Source organism: Lepisosteus oculatus, chromosome 4, assembly GCF_040954835.1.
Source record: "Lepisosteus oculatus isolate fLepOcu1 chromosome 4, fLepOcu1.hap2, whole genome shotgun sequence".
NCBI lineage: Eukaryota > Metazoa > Chordata > Actinopteri > Semionotiformes > Lepisosteidae > Lepisosteus > Lepisosteus oculatus.
The window spans coordinates 63,052,451-63,063,463 of NC_090699.1; positions in this window are offsets into that span (position 1 = coordinate 63,052,451).

The window sequence follows — 11,013 nt, forward strand, 5'->3', positions numbered from 1 at the left end:
CAGAAACATACTGTAGCACAACACTATCAGATATTTCTAGTTAGCCATCATGTTTAAAAATTAGAGTTCATAGTGAAGATAAATATTCAAGGCGACATGAAAACCTCCAAATTGTGTAGAATGTCCGATGGTTTAACTGTTGTTTTGTATGCATTCATATGTATATTATGCGGATTATTATCCCTGAATACCAATAAGATCCTTCTTTCAGTGCACGTGGGTAGTCCCTTTGTTGACAGTCAATAACATATTGTGAAACATTGAGGAACTGAGAAAAAAGAGAGAGCAGGTGAAGATCCTTTCAGTTAATGTGTTTGTATTTCAAGACACTTCATTCCATTAGGGTGCAAAAACAACATTCAAAGAAAGGGGAAACACATTAGGATGACTTAATCTACCACCTACAGAGTATGTGGGAAAGAGTTAGAAATGAGTTGTGAACAATTCAAGCCACTGTGTACAAATACGAAACCTTTTTACTTATAGATTCCAACTGACATGTTTGGTCCTTATAACATTGAGTGTTGTACTTACGGTATATCACATCTTTCCTTAACATATTTCAGAAAACAATGACATAATGTTTTTCATCATAGTAATCTTAAGACTCTGCGTGTATATATATAAATATTTATTTTACTTAATGATATGATATGAACCACAAAAGTGTGTGTAACCAGGCAGATGTAGTAAATGCGGGTTATTAGATTATTATCAGCTATTATTTGTCTCCTCAGAAGTGAGCCCCTCTTTTTAATTTAGTCATTTAAAGGGTTATGTCTCCTTGTCAGTATCTTAAAATAAACAAAATAATAATCCAGCCTATTTTCTGAATATATAACATATATTAAGATTTTTTAAATTAAAAAATAGTTTAGAAATGTTACAGCATCTGTGGAAAGGAAAATTGTGAAAGACGTTACAACATTTCCATTCTTTACTTCGCTCTCTGATAACCCTTTTTTGTTAAAAAGGGGGGATTTTGTAATCCCTCTCAGTAATCCAACCAGCATTTAGAGTCACAGGGGGCTTTCAAGTAGGTTTTAGGCACAGGTGCTGAAATTTGCACTCAGTAGACACAATGCTGTGTTTCTGCTGTAATTTGTTTAAGAAACCTGCAAAGCCTTTGGAAATAGATTCCATAGGTTTCTGGAGACACAGCCTTATACAAACCTGAAATAATATATTAGCATGCTTCAGGTTCTTGAAAGTTAATGAGCACAAGCTTATTTTTTTCAAACACACAGCTATGTAGCTCAAAGAGGACAAGGCTGCTTGTGTCTGGGCTTAAGATGAAATGTGAAAGAATCTTCAGTTGCTGTAAACTAATGACAAGAGCAATTTACAATTTGTGTAAACAGTTTAATGGATCGCTGAATGGATTAAAGGAAGTCTCACTCAGTCTGATTAAAACTGTATGGACTTTTAACATTATCTTTAAGAAAAACATCAGTTAACCATTCAATCATCTAATGGATAAGTATTCAGTCTTTCTACAACAGCTGAATTCACATTCTCTTTGAATGCTTAATAAGAGACTGATCAGGCTAATGCTTCCTAATGCTGTCACTGTGCTTTATATGTTATATAAAACCATAAGCTGAATGAAAGCACATTTTAACATTCATACAGAGGGTTGTGTAGAAAAAGCACTGGAAAAAAAGTGAAATATTTGCGATGTTAATTAAACCAAGCAGTACATTTTTATTGGTATTGAACTAGAATGTTAAATTTATACCACCGTGATATCATCCAATTATATACAATAATACTGCACAGTTCAATACAATAATACAAACCAGTTCAGTGAAAATTTAGAAAGTTGGATACCCTATAAATATTGTAAGATTTGTACGTAAGTAAATATTGTAAGTTTATACATTTATACTGTCTGCCTTTTAGAACATCATTCGAAAAAGATTTGGCTAAAAATGCATATTTTCAGGCATAAGAAGTATTTTAAAGAAACATTTGATAAACCAGTTATTTCTAAAAATCTGTATAATGAATTACGTGCAAGACATTAAAAAAACAACTGTTAGAAAGATTTGGTGCTGCCCATTTGTTGATCTGACTACTGGCTGTAAATGGTCTTGTCGTACCTACAGTATATGCTTTCTGGTAACACCTCTGCTTGTTCATTTAACTGGGTATCTTCATTAAGCTCTTAAGTGCTAATTGTCTCTGGAGCTAAAAGTGACCTGAGCATTATGCTCCCTGTTTGGAAATGGCAGTCTTCCTGTTGTCATAAGGTGACCTTTTAGTTTGTCTTGGTGTCTAAACAGACTGGAATCTAGCTGGACATGGCTAAAGTGAAACTTTGTTTGGTATGTTCACCCTAGATAAACAGCATTATATAAGAGATTTAAAGCATCACTTAATGTAAATAGCTTTGGATATTAATGGATTTCAGTGTCTATTTGATCCAGAAAAAAACTAAAGCTGATTGCTGCTTGTGCCTACTAAACTCCAGAGACTAAAATACTCTTGTTTTTCTTGTTTTCATGGTGAGGTATCAGCAATAGCTTGAAAAGGATTAACAGACTGATGTCTACCACTGTATTCTCTGCAGACCTAAATCCTTACCTGAAAACTAAATTTGGCTTTGTGCGGAAGAATTGTCTGGTGCATTTGAAAAAGTCTTCTTTGAACTCCATAATGTAGAATATTACAATCCATATGGTTTGCAAATCAAAGGTTTTTTTTCTGTGGACAATTGCATAGCTTATTTTACCACATCAAGGCAGAACGCATTAGACTTAATTGCAGATATTAGGTGCTCTGTTCTGAAAAGGTACCAGTTTTTCAATATTTCTACATCATACACAATAAGAGGATTAAAACCTGTCATGGCAAATATTTGGAAAGGCTCACACTCACTCTGTGCCCCTCAAAGTTGCAATAATGCAGCAATCCTCAAGGTGGCCATCTGTGTTGGAATTAACTCAATATTTCCAATCCTTAGAGAAGCCCTTAAGGTCATATAACTACCAGGAGTATAAAATGTTATTGCTGATTGCGGAAATCCAGCTGTTTGATCTCCAGCATAAAGATGATACTCAAACATTTTATTGAAATCTATCAAACACTGCTCAAACCACTATAATGGAAAACAAAGGAATATGCTTTGGATGAATAGTAACTGTTTTCAATCATATTCATTAGGATACCAGGAATCTGGTGGAAAAAGGCCATTCAGACAAATCTGAGAATGCATTCTTCCTGTTTCCAAAAGTTTATTTACAGCCTCAGTGGAAAACGCACAAGTCGATTTGTATGAGTTTCTCTTTGTGTGCAAAATCCACAAAGACTCTGATATGTTACATTTTTATAATACGCCTCTTTCATTTCAATCACCTAGGGGTTTCATCTTGAAACATGAAAATGTAAACTTTGATACTAGTCATGCACAAATATCGTCCCCTTGAAATATACTTGCAGCAAAACTTGGGCGTTGGTGGTCCTGTGTTCTAGTTCTAAGGTTCATGAAAAGCCTTTCCCTAGATATTTGCTGACCCTCCTCCAAGCAAATTATTTAATCATCCCTCAGTGCTCACTTAGCATGTCTAGCTCGTGCCTCGGAGTAATCAAATGCAGATTAAAGACAGGTCCACAGAAATATCTGATTCTTAGATGGTGGGTCACTCCCTCAAAACAGAGATGTATTTCCACAGCAGTGCAGTGCAATGACCACACCACCTTCAAATAGTGACATGCAACACCATTACATAATGACGATGGGTGTTTTTCCAACTAGTACTGAAAACCCATTAGTTCTTTGCAATTTTCTGGGAGGATGAGAGTGGCATCATCTACAGGTTCATTCCCTGGGGTCCTTCATACAGCAAGGATTGGACAACCATAGCTTCCGACATAAATTACAATCAGGAGGAAGAGTCAGCCTTTAGGAATCTGGTCATCTTGAACTTCCATATGAGATGCAATTTAATCATTAAGGAGCCTTTGTGGAGGCACGATACCGTGCCTTCATCGGGGGAAGGTGACCCCAATTTTCTAAGCGGGTGTTTGTGAAGTCAAAAGGTGGACACTTAAACAGAGTAAGAATCGAGGCCAACTGCGGACTCTCCTCTCAAGCACACATAGGAGAAATTATCCACGATTAAAGCATTTCTGATTAATATAACTTATGTGCCAGAACTGCACATGCAGCGTATGATCTCAATTAGAATGAAACCTAATTCTACCCAGGCTAAGCTCCAGATCCATCCTGTAATTTCTCCTTTTGTTTTACTTGGACTTTTGTTGACAACAGGATCCTTTTTTTTTTGGTTTGAACTGTTATAAATGGATCTTTTAGTGAGAATTTCTAAATGATGGCACAGCAATTAAAAGAATCAAAGAAAAAAGCTTTAGAATTCATACCATTTAATGAAATTCAGGAGGTCTAAAGGAAGAGTAACTATTTTCTGTCAAAAAAAAAGAAAATAGAAAGTCTAAGGGTAATAACTAGAAAGAGTAGGCCGTGCCAAAGAAAACTGTTTTAAAGTGCAATGGTATATAAATGTATAATCACGCCACTGTCATTACCTCTGATATTAAGAAAGTAGGAAATGTCAAAGGCTTGGAAGGAAAATAAGGCCAAGTCTAATGAATCCACTGGAGAGGAATTATCAACATTAATCACTCAGGCTGAAAAACACATGGAGGTGGCAACTTAAGCTTCCTTAAGCTTTTTACATGAAAGGCTGTGAGTATGCTGATTTTGGAAGGGCTATTCCCAAACAGGTTTTGATTAAATAAGGACGCCAAAGGGTAAAAGCATGGGGATGAAACATCATCGCACAACAATGTCTTTTTGATGAGTGGAAGTTGTGGGATATTTGTTTCCAGCTTAAGGGTTTATGGTCTTTGCTAACACAAGGCCAGTTAGCTATTTGCTTTAGACAGTCATCAGTCTCCAACAGTCAAAAACATGGACAGGGTTTGTAGCTGAGAAGCACTGAAGGTGTCGAAGCGATTCTGGAATAAGGTCTCCTGTGTTCTCCCTGCTCACAGATATCCATGCCAGCACACGGGCAACCTCCCAAAGCTGCATTTCAAAGTAAACATCATTTGTATATGTCCCAAGGTTTCAGAGTTATACTTTTTAATATATAATGACCAAAATGTGTATTCTACTTGGCATTTCCATCCAGTGCAGGTTATTTTCTTTTCAAATTACAGCATTTTATAAAAATACACCCTAGAGTGAAAGAACTCCCTAAACCTCAAGCTCGGCCAACATTTTTAGATTTCTACATTTTAATGGAGGAATAAAAAAAGAGCTTGATTAAGTTATGCAAACAGGTTTAGCAAATTATATTGTTTATGCATGTCATGAGTAGCAGTGAAACATGCTGGCTGATACTCTTGAAATGGAACCACAGCCACTTGCAGAATGCAGAACATGCACCTCCGGCAGATATAAAATAATGCAATGCTCTAAAAATAATTTTACATATACATTAATTGTTATTCTACTCTTGTTTGTCCAGTTTTCTTATACAGGAAATCATATCTCATCCTTATCATCACAAAATATTTTTTAATTTGGATTTTGATACTGGTCGTGATCATTTTATTCTTTTGGGTTTTTCAATAAAACTGTTTTATTGGTTAAAGACTAGACTGTATTTGGCTGCAGTTATCAAAAGAACAATGATTGATACTTCACATTCTAAATTTGTTTAGGGTCCAGCCTGTCTTTGCCATTTTGTACAGTAGTCATTATTGTTCAGAGGTACTCCATCACGTCTGGGTAAAACAAGAATTAAATGTTTCATTTATGTTACAGACATGGACCTGAACTGAATTTCTTTGCATGCGCCTATTTACTGTTTTACGCTAAGAGGCCTGTCGTGTTTTTTTTTTCAGCTCTTATCCTTTAACTGAAATTCCCACTGAAAAAAAGGAAACCAAAATCATAAGGTCTGTGGATAAGATGTCATTCTGATGAAGCGAATTAGATGGGAAACATTTGGCGGACTTTGGTTACTTTACACTGCCCAGCGAGACTCTAAGCATGCCTTTTCGAATGCTTTTAGTTGAGTAAAATCATTAATCCTAGATTTAAGGCATTTCCTCTTTTAATAGACTTCAATTTAACCCACTAAGTCTTAATGCAAGTGTCAGGTGTTTTTCGACAGCACTGTAAATGACTGTCCGAAGTCATAACACTAATGAGGGAAGGCATTAAAGCTTAGGTTTGGCAATAAAGCCAAATATAAACAAGAACACATAATTCCATCTGCTTTACTGGCAATCTGAAGTTCCTTTTTTAGGATTTCTTTTCTCCGTTTGTCTTACGGACAAAGTTTGCAGGAAATGTCAGGCATTGTGATTGATAGCATGAGACTGGCGATTCACTGACTTCATACTTCTATAAAGCAAGACAGCTGTTGGGAGAAATAAAATTCCTTCAGGAGCTGGAAAGACTTATATTTTCCATCTCTTTGACTGAGCAATTGGCTTTTACCAGACGAGTAAATAAAAAAAGATGGCCAAGATGTACCAGTAGGTCACCAAAACCCTCATTAAATAGCAATTACACAACAAAACCCTTTCCATTCAAAATTTGGTTTGAAAGTCAATTCTTTTTCTTTTCTTTCGCGGGCTGTTTAAGAACAAATATATAAGAAAGTAATTCCCAGGTCCCAAGGAGATGACATGTCTTCCAAAAATATGAAGGATGCAGGGGCCAATGTTTTTTAATAAAGTGCTACTTTCTAGAATGCATTGAAGACTAATTTCCTGAGCAAGGAATAAAACAGGTATTAATGATCAGTTTATTTCTCTCTTCTTTCCAGGCTTTCTAAGGTTTGTTAAGATGTAATTGCAGCATCTTGTAAGCGCTATTGTAAAAAACATCTCCGCCATCCATGCATTGCATTTCAAAACCAAACTGACATAAAGAAGTACATCCCTTTAAATTGATCGATCATTTTTTTTGATCATCCAAATTGTTAGAAATGAAGACAAATGCTGAATGTTACTGTAGGGGAGAATGTTAATAAGATTTTTGCACATGCATATTTTTGAGTTACCACTTTTGTCTAGATTGTTTCTAATGTTTGATTTGGCTTATAATTACAAATGTTCACCTGTGAATAAAATTTGCAATTGAAAGTAAAATCTACATTATTGATTTTGATAAATACACAAACTGTCTGAATGATATACACAATTTTTGGTACCACTAAATTGATAGAAATTAATACTTTAATGCCAGAGAAACACCTGACTAAACCAAATATATGTTTAAGAGAAAGCAAAAATGTCCTCCTATAACAGACATGTGATGAAAAAACAATAGGAACAGAATTTAAAATCTTTGTATTCTGGATTCACTAGTATTCTAAATTTGTGAAGGGTTTTAAACACAAATTAAAAAGTATGTAATGAGCATAATGTTATTTATTTGTTTCAGTTCCTAATAGCCAATTGTAAAGATGAAACCTTCATTGAAACTACACCCTTATTCTGATATGAACAACATTTTATGATCTGGCAGTATTTCTGGAGGAGATATAAATATTCTTTGTGAAAGCAGTGAAGATCAGCAAATTGCTATTTTACAGTATATAGCTACATATATACAGTGTACATGTTATAATCATTGTTTCACTGCTTGAACATTAACAATAATGGAAGAAAATTTAGAATGTGGCTAAAACACCACCTTTATTTGTAATTGTATTTTCTTCCTGCACAATGTTCAGTATATTTGCTTATAATTAATGTTTCAATTAATTTTGTAGTACAACAGTAGTTCCAGGGAATTTTGTGATCAGCTCTATTTATTGTCTTTAGTGGTATAGTTACTGAGCATCTATTTCCATATACAGTATGTTAATAACAAAGTGTACAATAGTCTAAGAATTTCAGAAACATCCTAACTGTACAATGGATCTTAGAAAATTATACATTTTACAAAACTAATTATCGCAATTATATAACTGTGAGATGTCAAAATACTAAGGTGTTTCAAATCCCTGTCATGTACATAACCGCAAAACACAGAGCACTTTGTTGTTTTGCAAATACTCAAATGTTATTTTTCTTCACTACTGGTCGGTTTACTACTTACATGCCTAGTTATATCAGTTCAGAATGAAAATATGTATTTAATTTGTGTAGAAAATTGGTGCTAGTGAAATGTAAAGCTTCATGATGGTTGCTGCTGTGGTTACACTGTGTGCTGCTCTTTTATGCACGAGCTAAATGTTAACACAAAAAATGAAATGCAAGTTTTTTTCAGGTACAGTAAATGAATGCAATGGATATGCACAACCGTTAAAAATCTTTTGAAGTAAATAGGAGAGGCAAAGGTTAAATAATATGACAAAAACTCTGATTTTCTTAAACATACTGGAATAAACAGCATTTTATCATACATAAAACATGGTCATAAATAAATAGCATGTATGTATAAATGCATATACTGTATATGTGTCATTAATCCTGTCAAAACTGTGAATTATAATACTATTTCTAATTTTAATAAACCAAAGTGGGTTACATGTTTTCCTGCTGGGTTTGTTTAAATAGGCACCTGACCAGAACTGTCACTGACAAGCCAAGACTCGGGCCCTGAGCTAGTTCTGGTTGACAGATTTTGCATGCTGAAGCCAGTGAGAAGTACTGTACCAATGTTTGGCCTTTGTACACATATACTAGAATAATACTGTGGGATCATCTGTTTCTCATGGTCTGTAGTATTGCGATACAAATAAAATGTTCTGATTTTTGTAAGAAGGCAGGATGGCTTTTGCTTTTGACACAACCTTTCATATTTCACCTAACAGCCTGGTTGGTGCACAGAGAACTCCAGGCCTCGTCCTACCCCTAGGAATTGTTCTTAGCAAGATCCCTGGTCGTTCTTAATGTGTGTGTGTGTGTCAGGGCCACGTAACCCCCAGCATAAAACTCTGAATGTACTTTAAGTAAGAAAACTGGACTGGTGACAGCCAGTAGGAAATAATTGTTTTTCAAATCCATTCATTGGAAAGACTGTGTCACATTCAGGTGGATCATGCCAGTAATCCCACAAACAACTGCTTTCTTCATGTCGGACGGTTCATGAAAATAGCACATGTGCATACAAGTTTAAACTGTCCGTGTCTCCATTAAGATCAGTGCCTTGTGTCCCCCCCCCCATTAAAAACCTTTCCCACAAGAGAGAGCAGGAGGGCTGACTGTGGCTCTGGGTTTGTTTGTGAAGTTCAGCATCAATCATCGGACGTTTTTGGTGGCAAGGAGTTTGATCAACATACACCCACTTGTCTGCTAACCAATTGCGAACCAAGATGTTAAAAACTTAAGGAAAGACAAAAACCTTTGGTTTCTTTTTTTTCCGCTCAGCATTCTTTCTTTGTTTAACCACAGGACATTTAAAGAAAAACTAGAAAAAGTAGAGGTCATTTAAGGCTTGTGTAAATATTTAATAATAAAAACAACATTCCTTCTATTTTTTTCTCCTTTAATATATGGTTCTGTACCTTTGCTAAGTCCTTTGTGAAAGACCCCTTTTTATATATACGCAGGAAGTTGGATTAACAAATGTCTTTGCGTTTCTGTATTGTTGCTAGTGTTTCATAGGAATGAAAGTTATTCCAAATGTACATCTTGTTTGGTGTCATAGAGAGGTTACTGGGCTTCCAAGTGGTTCAGTTAGACCAGGATTCCCCAAGAGGTGGCACTAATAGGGTTGCAAGTGTTGGTCAGGGGGTCTCCCATATCTTGGAGCTAGAGACTGCTCTCACTCAGATTCAGTGATGTCAGAAATTCAACCAGAAATTAATTAGAACCGTGTACATTTCTTCTCTGAAATACACAAATCAAGATGCTGAAGGTCTGTCCAGGACACCTCAAAACACTCCACTTGAAGACTAAGCATCTTGCAGGAAAAAAGAGACAAGCTGTGTGTGCTAAACTGAGGCTGGGGGGCATTTCCCAAGCAACCAGGCCTACTTTGTGCCAGCACCATTGAGTGAGTGACTCTCCAGAATCTGGCCTGAAAGAGACAAGATTCATTTCAGAAAGCAGGCTTTAGTCATTGAGTGTGTCCAGCTGATGCAACATGTGGCTCAGAGTCTCTGGAGAAAGGTAAAGTCGGTATAATTCCGTTTGTGTTCTTGGTGATGTGATGTCTGGCAGTGACATCAGTCTCTGGCATGAAGGACTTTAGGATACAATGCTAACAATCACCTTTAAACAACTGGGAAGGTATACAACAGAAAAAACAACTTCATCTTTAAATAATAATAAGAGTGACATCAAAATATAGGTGAGTTTGGAGATTGTGAGTAGGAATGATGCTTTAATCTGAGCTCTTGCATGCAATCAGAAGTTCTCAGTGTTGAAAATGCGCAAGACATGAAGAAAATCAGTTTTAAAATCAATATTGTAAATCTAGTTATCTTCTAATCTTTTTATATACTGCAAATGTTGAGAGATTTTTTGGTAGTTCACTGAAAAGAAATCCATAATAGGCCTTATTAAAAACATGCCTTTGTAGAGTAATGTGATAAGTAAACAGGAAATCATGGCTTTCAGTCCTTACAACCATGAGATTTTATTGTTTTGCAGTTCATAATTATATAATGTGGTGTAGCACATGACTTTGTGGTTTCAGTATGAAGAATTCCAGTCATTAGTGGCCCAGTAATGAACAATAATAAATTCATTGTTTTCTTCTTCAGCGGCTTGTTTATTTAGATGATATCTCACATCCTTCAATTACATGTATGTTTCCTTCCCTTTTTCGTCCATGAATGCTTAACTAGTAATGATGTGGAAAGGAGCTGTGAATTTGGTTTTAATGCATTCTTAATGTCTCATTAATCAAACACATTTAAAATAAACACTGCAAGATCATTTACCGTGGGATTGTAATTTGTTTCGGGGGCATTGTCCGAATACTCTCCCTTTAAGAGACTCTTGAGACCTAGGCTCTATGATGGCATGGAAAATATTCAATTGAAAAGTGTATCGTTAGTGTGGACATAAGCAGTA